This window comes from Oncorhynchus gorbuscha, linkage group LG05 (assembly GCF_021184085.1).
Source record: "Oncorhynchus gorbuscha isolate QuinsamMale2020 ecotype Even-year linkage group LG05, OgorEven_v1.0, whole genome shotgun sequence".
Lineage (NCBI taxonomy): Eukaryota > Metazoa > Chordata > Actinopteri > Salmoniformes > Salmonidae > Oncorhynchus > Oncorhynchus gorbuscha.
The window spans coordinates 49,776,902-49,791,202 of NC_060177.1; positions in this window are offsets into that span (position 1 = coordinate 49,776,902).

The following is a 14,301-nucleotide window of genomic DNA, read 5'->3' on the forward strand; positions in this document are numbered from 1 at the left end:
GTCAAAATCTAAATTACAACTGGGCTGGAATAATACATTATGGCCTTTCTCTTGCATTTCAAAGATGATGTCACAAAAAATTAAAAACAATGGTGTTTTTTTGGTATGATCTTTTACCAGATCAATTCTGTTATATTTTAATATGTTCCTTTCACATTTCCATAAACTTCAAAGTATTTCCTTTCAAATGGTACCGAGAATATGCATATCCTTGCTTCAGGCCTGAGCTATAGGCAGATTTGGTTTAGATAAAACAATGAAAAAAAACATACGGATTTTATTCTTATTTTTGTATGATCTTTAAAATGAACAAGATAAAACAAACATTCAGATACGATGATGGGGACACTTTCAGTGAGAAATATAAGAGCGCAACAGTACTTGTGCAAAGTTTCAGAATGATAACTTCCAAAATGAGTGTGCTACATGACATTTATCATGAAGTCACCCAGGTGTCCCACACAAGTAGCAAATGTACCCAAAGTGGCCAAGGTATACATTTGAAACAAATAACTATATACAAAATACCAAAATGGTATTCTAACACACACCCCCCCCCAAAAAAAAAATTGAGAAAAATAAATTAAATAAAAAAATAATGGAAAAAAATAATTATTGATAAAAAAATATGAAACTTAATACATTTACAAAATAACATGGGTAACTATTTGCACACTTTCAATATTTGGAAGACCCTCAGTCCTCTATCAAATCAAATCAATTTATATAGCCCCAGCCTAAAACCCCAAACAGCAAGCAATGCAGGTGTAGAAGCACGGTGGCTAGGAAAAACTCCCTAGAAAGGCAAAAAGATAGGAAGAAACCTAAAGAGGAACCAGGCTATGAGGGGTGGCCAGTCCTCTTCTGGCTGTGCCGTGTGGAGATCACAGTGGTTGTAGAGGGTGCAATAGGACAGCACCTCAAGAGTAAAAATGAACAGTTTAGGATTCCATAGCCGCAGGCAGAACAGTTGAAACTGGAACAGCGGCAAGGCCAGGTGGACTGGGGACAGCAATGAGTCATCATGCCAGGTAGTCCTGATGCATGGTCCAAGGGCTCAGGTCCTCCGAGAGAGAGAAAGAGAGAATTAGAGAGAGCATACTTAAATTCACACAGGACACCGGATAAGACTCCCATTCGGAGTCAGTGTCACTGTGAAAGAAAATGTTCAGTTAGAATAGTTTCACATATCAAATAGTTTCAACAGGTCGAATAAACTGGTCAAACTAAGTAGAGAATCAATCTTCAGGATGTTATTATCATATATATCCAATAACGTTTCAACCGGAGCATTTGTTTGACTACTGTGCATAACCAGGAACTTGCATTCTGCCAGACCAGTGACTCAAATAGCTGTCCCACATCACACTAGAGGCTTCATTCCACGTTCTACTGACGTTCTACTGACTGTTGACATCTAGTGGAAGGCATAGGAAGTGCGAACAGACCTGCCCTATGAGTTCTGTTATCCTCACAGACATAATTCAAACAGTTTTAGAAACTTCAGAGTGGTTTCTATCCAATATTAATAATACTATGCATATATTAGCATCTGGGACAGAACAGGAGGCAGTTCTATATGGGCACGCAATTCATCCAAAGTGAAAATTCTGCCCCCTATCCCTAAAAGGTTAAAAACCCAGACTATGGTTTGCAACTGCACATGGGGACAAAGATCGTACTTTTTGGAGAAATGTCCTCTGGTCTGGTGAAACAAAATAGAACTGTTTGGCCATAATGACCATCGTTATGTTTGCAGGAAAAAGGGGGAGGCTTGCAAGCCAAAGAACACCATCCCAACTGTGAAGCACGGGGGTGGCAGCATCATGTTGTGGGGGTGCTTTGCTGCAGGAGGGACTGGTGCACTTCACAAAATAGATGGCATCATGATCAAAGGAAAATTATGTGGATATTCTGAAGCAACATCTCAAGACATCAGTCAGGAAGTTAAAACTTGGTCGCAAGTGGGTCTTCCAAATGGACAATGACTCCAAGAATACTTCCAAATTTGTGGCATAATTGCTTAAGCGCAACAAAGTCAAGGTATTTGAGTGGCCATCACAAACCTTTAAACTCAATCCTATTGAACATTTGTGGGCGGATCTGAAAAAGCGTGTGCAAGCAAGGAGGCCTACAAACCTGACTCAGTTACACCGGCTCAATCAGGAGGAATGGGCCAAAATTCACCCAACTTATATTTGGAAGCTTGTGGAAGGCTACCCAAAACGTTTGACCCAAGTTAAACAATTTAAAGGCAATGCTACCAAATACTAATTGGTTGTATGTAAAGTTCAGACCCACTGGGAATGTGATGAAATTAATCATTCTCTCTACTATTATTCTGGCATTTCACATGCTTAAAATAAAGTGGTGATCCTAACTGACCTAAAACAGGGAATTTTCACTAGGATTAAATGTCAGGAATTGTGAAAATCTGAGTTTAGATGTATTTGGTTAACCACTTGCTCCTACCTGGCACGCAGGCGTCCCATCTAGAGCTCTGGAAATGCAAATGCACTACGCTAAATGCTAATAGTATTAGTTAAAACTCAAAAGTTCATTAAAATACACATGCAGGGTATTGAATTAAAGCTACACTCGTTGTGAATCTAGGCAACAAGTCATATTTTTAAAATGCTTTTCGGCGAAAGCATGAGAAGCTATTATCTGATAGCATGTAACACCACAAAAGACCCGCAGGGGACGTAAACAAAATAATTAGCATACTCGGCGCTACACAAACCGCACAATAAAATTGTTACGGTAAATGAGTGAAGAGGTGTGGAGTCAGGCGCAGAGAGCAAAAGATGTGGGAAAAACAACACGCTTTAATGTCCCGGAAACACAACATGTACAAAGTGGAAACACAAATGAACAGAAATATAAACGGACAGCGTGAAACCCAAATGCCAACAAAAATACACTCAAACTACAAAACAGACGAAGAAGCCCGCACGAAACAGAAGCGGGCTAAACAGACTATATATAACCCTATCCTAACAACCAAACTAGAAACAGGTGCTACCAATTAGACAAAACTAAACCAACACAGAACAATGGATCGGCGATAGCTAGTAGACCGGCGACGACGACCGCCGAGCGCCACCCGAACAAGAAGGGGAGTCACCTTCCCAGCCAACAGCGAGTAATCCAGACGGAGATGACAAGTGCCTGGATTAGGAACTGCGCCGAGGCAATGTTGTATGAACCTACAGGAACGGGCCACCGCCTTGATGTTAGTTGAGAACGACAGGGTGTTGTCCAGGATCACACCAAGGTTCTTGGCGCTCTGGGAGGAGGACACAGTGGAGTTGTCAACCGTGGTAATATTCGTGACAGTCCCCCTCCTGACGCGTAGCTCCCGCAGCTCTCCGACGCCGGCCTCGGGGACGACCCGGAGGCCGAGGCGCTGGGCGATCCGGACAGAGGCGATGGAATTCACTCAACATGGATGGGTCTAGAATATCCCTCACCGGAACCCAGCACCTCTCCTCCGGACCGTACCCCTCCCAGTCGACGAGGTACTGCAAGCCTCTCACCCGGCGTCCCGAGTCCAGAATAGCTCGTATCTTGTACGCCGGGGACCCCTCGATGTCCAGAGGGGGCGGAGGAACCTCCGGTACCTCATTTTCCTGCATGGGACCAGCTACCACCGGCCTGAGAAGAGACACATGAAATGAGGGGTTAATACGATGGTACGAAGGAAGTAATAATCGATAACAAACCTCATTTATTCTCCTCAGGACTTTAAATGACCCTATACACTGCGGACCCAGCTTCCGGCAGGGCAAGCGGAGAGGCAGGTTTTGAGCCAGACCCTGTCCCCAGGTGCAAACTCAGAGCATGGGCGGGCGAAGGTGGAGCTCGCAGTGTTGTCATAACCGAGGGAGGGGACTTCCCTACTAGAGAGGGGCCTCACTGCGGTGACGGTCAGCGCTCTTCTTCTGCCTTATACTCGCTGGAACTGGGAGAGCGCGTGGTGAGCGTAGATGACTCTTGGACTGCCCTCCAGGTCTCCTTAGAGCGCTGTACCCACTCCTCCACCGCAGGAGCCTCAGTCTGGCTCTGATGCCACGGTGCCAGGACCGGCTGGTACCCCAACACGCACTCAAATGGTGACATGTTGGTAGAAGAGTGGCTTAGTGAATTCTGGGCTATTTCTGCCCAGGGAATATATCTCGCCCACTCGCCTGGCCGGTCCTGGCAATACGACCGCAGAAACCTACCCACCTCCTGGTTAACTCTCTCCACCTGACCATTACTCTCCGGGTGATACCCTGAGGTAAGGCTGACCGAGACCCCCAGACGTTCCATAAATGCCCTCCAAACACGGGAGATAAATTGGGGGCCCCGATCAGAAACTATATCCTCGGGCACCCCGTAGTGCCGGAAGACATGGGTGAAAAGAGCTTCCGCAGTCTGTAGGGCCGTAGGGAGACCGGGCAATGGGATAAGACGGCAGGACTTAGAGAACCGATCCACAACGACCAGGATAGTAGTGTTACCCTGAGAGGGGGGGAGGTCAGTAAGAAAATCCACCGAAAGATGGGTCCACGGCCGTTGTGGAACGGGAAGAGGTTGTAATTTACCTCTTGGCAGGTGTCTAGGAGCCTTACTCTGGGCGCACACCGAACAGGAGGAAACATAGAATCGCACAACCCTCCTCAAAGTGGGCCACCAGTACTTCCTCTCAAGACCTCTCACTGTCCTATAAATACCTGGGTGACCCGACGAGGGTAGACAATGAGCCCATCGAATCAATTGATCACGAACAGCCAGCGGCACATACCTACGACCCTCCGGACACTGTGGAGGCGTAGGTTCCCCCCTTAGCGCCCGCTCGATGTCCGCGTCCACATCCCATACTACCGGTGCCACCAGCTTAGCTGCCGGAATGATGGGAGTAGGATCGATGGACCTGTCCTCAGTGTCATAGAGTCTTGACAGCGCGTCAGCCTTAGTGTTGAGGGAACCTGGTCTATATGAGATAGTGAAACGAAATCCAAAAAAACATGGCCCACCTTGCCTGATGAGGATTCAGTCTCCTAGCTGATCGGATATACTCCAGGTTACGATGGTCAGTCCAGATAAGGAAAGGGTGCTTAGCCCCCTCAAGCCAGTGTCTCCACACCTTCAGGGCCTTAACCATAGCCAACAACTCCCTATCCCCCACATCATAATTCCAAAAATTACTCCGCTGGCCCGAGTTTCTTAGAAAAAAAAGCACAGGGGCGGAGCTTCGGTGGCACACCCGAACGCTGTGAGAGCACCGCTCCAACCCCAGCCTCGGATGCGTCCACCTCTACTATAAATGCCAAAGAAGGGTCCGGATGTGCCAACACCGGCGCCTTAGTAAACATCGCCTTCAACTTATGAAAAGCTCCGTTCGCCTCTGCTGACCACTGTAAACGCACCGGCCCCCCCTTCAGCAGTGAGGTAATAGGGGCAGCTACCTGACCAAAACCCCGGATAAACCTCCGGTAGTAATTGGCAAATCCCAAGAACCGCTGCACCTCCTTTACCGTGGTCGGAGTCGGCCAATTACGCACGGCCTTAACGCGGTCACCCTCCATTACCAAACCAGAGCTGGAAATGCGATAACCCAGGAAGGAAGCTGATTGTTTGGAAAACTCACATTTCTCCGCCTTCACATACAGGTCATGCTCCAGCAGTCGTCTAAGAACCTTGCGCACAAGAGATACATGCGCAGAGCTTGTAGCGGAGTAGATCAAAATATCGTCAATATAAACCACTATACCCTGTCCATGCAGGTCTCTGAGTATTTCATCCACGAAGGATTGAAATATAGCTGGAGCATTCTTTAAACCGTATGGCATGACGAGGTACTCATAATGGCCCGACATAGTGCTAAATGCAGTTTTCCACTCATCTCCCTCCCGAATACGCACCAAATTATAAGCACTCCTGAGATCCAGTTTAGTGAAGAACTGCGCTCCGTGAAATGATTCCACTACCGTAGCAATGAGAGGTAGTGGGTAACTGATAGAGGAAAATATAGTTTAGATGATCAATTATGTATACTTTAATGATTAGAACCATTCATGCTAATACTATTATGTTATGATTTGAAAAGTATGGGTTCTTAATTGTACTGTTACTGAAAATGTAAGCAGAAATTAATTGTGTCTGTGTCTCCTGGGAAAGTTTTAAAGCAGAGATAAGATAGTACTTCAAACAGATAAGAATGTTTTGGTTGGATTCCATTAGCAGAGAGAAGTATATCCTTTAGGCAGGTTGGAATGTAGTTTATGAGGGGAGTGAAACTATCTCCAGGACCGAATACTACGCCATTGTAAGACTGGGAGAGGGGGTGTAACTGATGACGTCATTTTATGTCTTCTTCAGATTTAAAATGTAATGTTCTTTGTATTTTGGGGCAGTACTCATCGAGAATAAATGCTGAACTTGTTTTTTAAGACTGGTCTCTTGCTAATTCATGCAAATGATAAACTTACAACTTATCATGAATTAGAAATGAGTGCGAATTTAATTGGTTTTGGCAATAAAACATAAGGGAATTAAAAATTCCTCTATCAGTAACTAAAACCCACTGTGATGGAATTTAGACCTCTATAATCAATACACGGACGCAAACCACCATCTTTTTTCTTCACAAAAAAGAAACTCGAAGAGACAGGTGACATGGAGGGCTGAATGTACCCCTGTCCCAGAGCCTCGGTGATATAATTTTCCATAGCCACCTTCTCCTCCTGGGACAAAGGATACACATGACTCCTGGGGAGTGCAGCGTTAACCTGGAGATTTATCACGCAATCCCCCTGCCTATGGGGTGGTAATTGGGTCGCTTTCTTTTTACTGAAAACGATAGCCAAATCGTCATACTCAGCTGGAATGCGCACGGTGGAAACCTGGTCTGGACTCTCCACCGTTGTAGCGCCGATGGAAACCCCTACACACCTGCCTGAACACTCATCAGACCACCCCTGTAGAGTTCCCTGTTTCCACGAAATCGTAGGATTATGAATAGCTAGCCAGGGAATCCCCAGAACAACTGGAAACGCAGGTGAATCGATAAGGAACAAACTAATTCGCTCCTTGTGATTCCCCTGCGTAATCATCTCCAACGAAATTGTGGCTCTCTTCACCAGCCCTGACCCTAATGGTCGACTATCTAAAGAGTGCACAGGAAAAGGGGGGTTTACTTTTACTAACGGAATCCTCAACCTCTGAGCGAGTCCGCGATCTATAAAGTGTCCAGCTGCGCCTGAATCTACCAGTGCCTTATGCTGGAGAGAAGGAGAATAATTTAGGAAACAAATTAATAGGAACATGTGACCAACAGGAAACTCTGGGAGAGTGTGGTGCTTACTCACCTGGGGTGACCGATGAGTGTTCTGCCTGCCCTCATGATTCCCAGATGAATTCCTCCAGCACCGACCAGACGTGTGCACTCTCTGGCCACAACTGGTACAGGAGGAGCTTCCTCCTCCGATCTCCCTTGACGCGGTACCTCCTAGCTCCATCGGGATAGGGGCAGGAGGATCAGGAGGTAAAACTGACAGGACCCTTTCAGAACGTCCACGAGCAGCTAGCAGATGGTCCAACCGGATCGACAGGTCTATCAGGCCATCCAGGCCAAGTGTAGTATCCCGACAGGCCAGCTCCCTATGGACGTCCTCTCTCAGGCTACACCTGTAATGGTCTATCAGGGCCCTGTCGTTCCACCCTGCTCCCACAGCCAAGGTCCGGAACTCCAGCGCAAAGTCCTGCGCGCTCCTCGTCCCCTGTCTCAGATGGAACAATCTCTCACCCGCCACACGACCCTCTGGAGGGTGATCGAACACGGCCCTGAAATGGCGGATGAACTCCGGGTAGTTGTCTTTCGCCGAGTCGGGCCCGTTTCAGACCGCATTAGCCCACTCCAGGGCTCTACCGGTCAGGCAGGTGATGAGGACCCCTACTCTCTCCTCCTCCGAGGGGGCCGGTCGAACGGTGGCCAGGTAGAGGTCTAATTGCAGCAGGAATCCCTGGCACTCTGTCGCTGCTCCATCGTAATTCCTCGGAGGCGTCATGTGCAGAGCGCTGGAACCGGATCCAGATGGGGGGAGATGGTAGAGTTGCTGGTGGGAGGGTCGGTGGGGTAGTAGGGAAACCATTCCTCTCCCAACGATCCATCCTCTCCATCATCTGATCCATCGCTGATCCTAGGTGATGGAGGATGGATGTGTGATGATGGACTCTCTCCTCCATAGTGGGAAGAGGAGTGGTCGCTGCTCCTGCTGACTCCATATCGAGGTGCGGGCTTCTGTTACGGTAATATTCGTGACAAAAATATAAAACATTCATTACCTTTGACCATCTTCTTTGTTGGCACTCCTAGATGTCCCTTAAGGTGTATGTACACTTCCGACTTCAACTGTACCTACTGCAGCCCTCATCCTTCACATCCAATACCCAGTTTGCCAGTCACATTCTGTTAAAGGTCCCAAAGCACACACATCCCTGGGTCGCTCCTCTGTTCCGTTTGCTGCAGCTAGCGACGGGAACGAGCTGCAACACACACTCAAACTGGACCGTTTTCTCTCTCTCTTCATTCCAAGACGCAATCATGGACACTCTTACTGATAGTTGTGGCTGCTTTGCGTGATGTATTGTTGTCTTACCTTCTTGCCCTTTGTGATGTTGTCTGTGCCCAATAATGTTGGTACCATGTTTTATGCTGCTACCATGTTGTGCTGCTGCCATGTTGTGTTCCTACCATGTTGTTGTCATGTTGTGTTGCTACCACGCTGTGTTGTCATGTGTTGCTGCCATACTATGTTGTTGTCTGAGGGATCCCTTTATGTAGTGTTGTGGTGTCTCTTTTGTCGTGATGTGTGTTTTGTCCTTTATTTATTTATTTCGATTTTTTTTATCCCAGCCCCCGTCCCCACAGGAAGCCTTTGGACTTTTGTTCTTTAAAATTACTGACTTGGCTAGTTACAAAAAGGTTAAGTAAAAATAAAAAATATATTACAAATGTGTGTCTGGAAGTAGCTAGCAAGTGGTGCTTGACTGCTGTTTTTAGTACAGAACGATCAGATCAACCCTTAATGAGATGGGTGTGGCTAAAGCTCTCCAGCAGAAGTACCAAAACATTCAAAAGGCCTCTTTCTCAAAAGCAGAATTACTTTCCCATTGTTCCTCAACTGTAGTGTACAATATAACATGAGTCTTTACTTTTATCCAATGTAAAAAACACAAATTCAAATTTTGCTACATAATAGCGATTTGAGCCAGTCGGTCACATATTCTATTAAAAACCCTCATGGCGTTTTGCCAAGGTGAAGCATCGCAAGCCTAGCTATTTTAGGTTGACTGACTCACAGATAAAAACAAATTATCCACAAGTTGCTCATTTACAGATTGGCCTACTTTGAATCAGCAAGAAACCTCAACATGGCCTTTATCAGTGACCGTTTTCCTCACCTTTTATAGGAATGGTTATTGTGAGACACAACATTACTTAGGGAGTACTTAATGTGACCTTTTCTGATTATGCTGCCTTTTTTCGACCATTTGATGGAAAATCTCTGAACAAAGAATTCCCCATTTCAGATTGGACCAGATCGAGTTTGGGAGGACTTGGACGAAGGGGAAAGGTAGTATGACCAGCCCAAACTCCGATACTTCATTAGCAATACTGTGCTGTCTATTAATGAGGGTTCACTTAGGTTATGATCGAGGAGAAACGTTCATATCCACCACTCTCCTACACACCGATCCAACAGTCCAATTGTAGATTTGTAATTTATTTTTCTGAAATGCTTCTGACCGTGTTAGTGATAAAAATAAAAATAAAGTGTTAGGAGTTGATTCAATCCATAGCACAGAAGATCAGTGGTTATAGCGCGATTAACATTTCAAGGCAATGTTTCTGCATTTTGCATTCATCGTAAATGCTGCGTACGTCGGCTCAACCGGAAATGACCTTTAAACTGTAAACCATGCTACAGCACAGATCTTCTGCATTACGGATTGAATCGAGCCCTCCACCATAGAAAAGTAATGAAAAGATAAGCAAGCTAAAATGACTTCACATGAAACACTTATCTAGTAGTTTCTAGTGGTAGTGACAGGCACCTTTGAATTCGGCAAATGGTCTTGATTTGTGAGCATATTTGAGGGATTCTACTTCAAATGATATGATCCCTCTCTCTCGGCTTCCTGCCGATGTCATCCTGTTAACACTTACCACCTCCCCCACCCCCCTCAGGAGGAAGTGACCACATATGGACCTTGGTACTGTCCCATGGGCTTGTGCACAATATATGTCCCAGAGCGACATGGGGGAGATGGGAAGACACCGTCAACAAAGAGCTACTGGCCCAATCTGTGAGTTACAGTTCTCTCCAAAAGCATAATGCTGATCTATCTGATCAAACATATTTAATTTGGGGACTGTGTATGGGTGGGATGCAGTGTGTGAGTATTGAAACACCTTGAATTAAAGCATAACAAAACAAAGATCATAACAAAACAAAGATGTAATATACAAACCTCCATCAGTGTTCGAAATCTTCGCCAGATCTCATGACAAAGTACTCAAGGTAAACATGACTCACCTCAATCGAGTAAACTAATGGACAGATTTGTAAATGTCAAGCTAAACAGTCCATAATGTCCTCAATAAACAAATGAACCGATTTGCTGACATCCTGTTTTAAAGAGAGAGAGAGAGAGAGAGAGGTTTACAGCTTGGATTATACATCTGGTCACATTACGGGAAAGTCCCCTGTCGAAGATGGTGTGCAATGCTGTATTTATTTCAAACACATGTCAAACAAGACTTCCATTGGGTAAGAGGTGGGTAGAGGCTGTTTGTCATTGAGGAGATTTATTTGATCCCTCCTATAAGACTAAACAACCTGCATTTTGCATGTATTTTTTCTTCCCACGAGGGAGGTCAAATGGGGACTAGCATACAAGAACCATAAATAGCTGAAAGGCTATTTCTGCTGTAGGAGAGACTCACACTCTTTTATATATATATATATACAGTTGAAGTCGGAAGTTTACATACTGTACATTTTAGCCAAATACATTTAAACTCTGTTTTTCACAATTCCTGACATTTAATCCTAGTAAAATGTCCCTGTCTTAGGTCAGTTAGGATCACCACTTTCTTTTAAGAATGTAAAATGTCAGAATAATAGTAGAGAGAATGATTTATTGCAGCTTTTATTTCTTTCATCACATTCCCAGTGGGTCAGAAGGTTACATACACTCAATTAGTATTTGGTAGCATTGCCTTTCAATTGTTTAACTTGGGTCAAGCGTTTTGGGTAGCCTTCCACAAGATTCCCACAATAAATTGGGTAAGTTCTAGCCCATTCCTCCAGATAGAGCTGGTGTAACTGAGTCAGGTTTGTCGGCCTCCTTGCTTGCACACGCTTTTTCAGTTCTGCCCCAAAATGTTCAATAGGAGTGAGGTCAAGACTTTGTGATGGCTACTCCAATACCTTGATTTGGTCCTTAAGCCATTTTGCCACAACTTTGTAAGTATGCTTGGGGTCATTGTCCATTTGGAAGAACAATTTGTGACCAAGCTTTAACTTCCTGACTGATGTCTTGAGATGTTGCTTCAACATTTCCACATTATTTTCCCACCTCATGAGCCATCTATTTTGTGAAGTGCACCAGTCCCTCCTGCAGCAAAGCGCCCCCACAAAATGATGCTGCCACCCCCGTGCTTCACAGTTGGGATGGTGTTCTTCGACTTTCAAGCCTCCCCCTTTTTCCTCCAAACATAACGATGGTCATTATGTCCAAACAGCTCTATTTTTGTTTCATCAGACCAGAGGACATTTCTCCAAAAAGTACAATCTTTGTCCCCATGTGCAATTGCAAACCATAGCGTGACTTTTTTATGGCAGTTTTGAAGCAGTGGCTTCTTCCTTACTGAGCGGCCTTTCAGGTTCTGTCAATACAGGATTCATTTTACTGTGGATATAGATGCTTTTGTAGATTTTTCCTCCAGCATCTTCACAAGGACCTTTGCTGTTGTTCTGAGATTCATTTACAATTTTCGCATCAAAGTATGCTCATCTGTAGGAGATAGACGCGTCTCCTTCCTGAACGGTATGATGGCTACGTGATTCCATGGTGTTTATACTTGCGTACTATTGTTTGTACAGATGAATGTGATACCTTCAGGTGTTTAGAAGTTGCTCCCAAGGATGAACCAGACTTGTGGATGTCTACAATTTTTTTCTGAGGTTTTGGCTGATTTCTTTTGATTTTCCCATGATTTCAATCAAAGAGGCACTAAGTTTGAAGTTAGGCATTGAAATACATCTACAGGTACACCTCCAATTGACACAAATGATATCAATTAGACTATCAGAAGCTTCTAAAGCCATGACATCGTTTTCTGGAATTTTCCAAGCTGTTTAAAGGCACAGTCAATTTAGTGTGTGTAAACTTCTGACCCACTGGAATTGTGATACAGTGATTTATAAGTGAAATAATCTGTCTGTAAACAATTGTTGGAAAAATGACTTGTGTCATGCAAAAGTAGATGTCCTAACCCACTTGCCAAAACGATAGTTTTAACACGGAATTTGTGGAGTTGTTGAAAAATGAGTTTTAATGACTCCAACCTAAGTGTATGTAAACTTACGACTTCAACTGTATATATATATTTATATATATATATATTTATATATATATTTATATATACAGTATATATAAATAAAAGTGTGCATCTAGAACCTAAAAGGGTCTTCGATTGTCCCCATAGGAGGACCCTTTCGCTAACCCTTTTTTTGGTTCCAGGTAGAAGTGTTTTGGTTCAGTGTAGAATCCTTTTGGATTTCATGTATGTAGACCCCAGAGGGATTCTACATGGAACCAAACAGTGTTATTATACGGGGACCGCCTAAGAACCCTTTTGGAACCCTTGTTTGGAAGTGTCACCTGAGTTTGTTCTCTTTTAATCCTTTAAGGATATCAAATGATACATATCCTATACATTACATGCACCAAGTCAAAAAATCTGCTGTTGTGCAAAACTTGTCAAATGAGAAACATGTAATGCAGTGTGGTGATTTAGACGGTTTATTGGTCATCCTGTGCGGTCATTTGCTTATGGCTTATGGAAATACGGTTTGAAGTCTACATTTACTGTAAATTACCATGGGGTTTCTAGCCTTTAATAATCTGGTGTTCAGGTCCATTGCAGGATCTTGTTGCACAGAGGAGTAAGACAATTTTAAGTGTGTTTATAGTACTTGATACATCAGACCTCTTTGAATATTGATAAGGATAAAAAACACAGGGCAGAGAACAAAAGTTTGACATCATTGAGAGAAACATGAAAGGATTTTGAGAAGTCAATTAACTTAATTATGTTAATGTACTGTATTCTATCATGTATATTTGATTGTTCCACATACTGATGCCTCTATTTGGGGACAGTCAGGAATGTACTCTGGGGTCAGAGGTCACAGCAGGCAGGTGGGGCTGAAAACACACAACCCAAATACATTGTTATAATGTCCCCATTGTACGAATACAATAATTTCAATTATTAATTTAGCAATTTCAATGTCATGTGGAACACCAATAGTTGTCAATTAGAACTGAAAAGGGACATCATTCTTCACTTCACCTTCACCCCTTCACCCAACCTAAATGGTTGAGGTTGTTCAAAAGTGGTGGGTTACATTCAAGTCGAGTAGAGATAGGTGGTTACAAAGTAACCCCTGCACAGTGAGATTGTGTCTTGAACTGTTGGTGGGAGGGAGATGTGGTAGCATAATTACAAGATGTTATGTTTATTCACCAGATGGCTGTTTTATGAAATAGAGTAAGGTTTTTAGGGCTCTCTGACTTCCTTTCTGAGTTAACTGAGATGAGTATTTTGAAGCTTGGGCTGGCAATTGTTAAAGAGAGGGTTTCCACTCTAGATTCCTGCAGATAGTCTGGGCATATGGTCAAGGATAAATGGGGTTTGCTAGAGATAGCTTGAGCTGACAATGGCTTGGTGATGAAAACCTAAAGTTGGCATTTCATAGACAAGATGTGGTGTGTGTGACTCTTGATAGAGATAGCCTGGAAGTTTAGAACAATGCCTCGTTGGCATCTGAGAAACTATGCCGGGTTGGAAGTAAAACAACATCCAGTGCAGATAACCAGAACATGAACCAAGGGGGTTTATGGGAAGGTTAGAAATGACTGACTCAGCATTATTTAGTGCCTATATAACATATTTTTTTTCATTATCAGTTAGGCTCTCGGCACAACAGTAATTTGTTGTGGGTTCTGTGTTGTTACAAT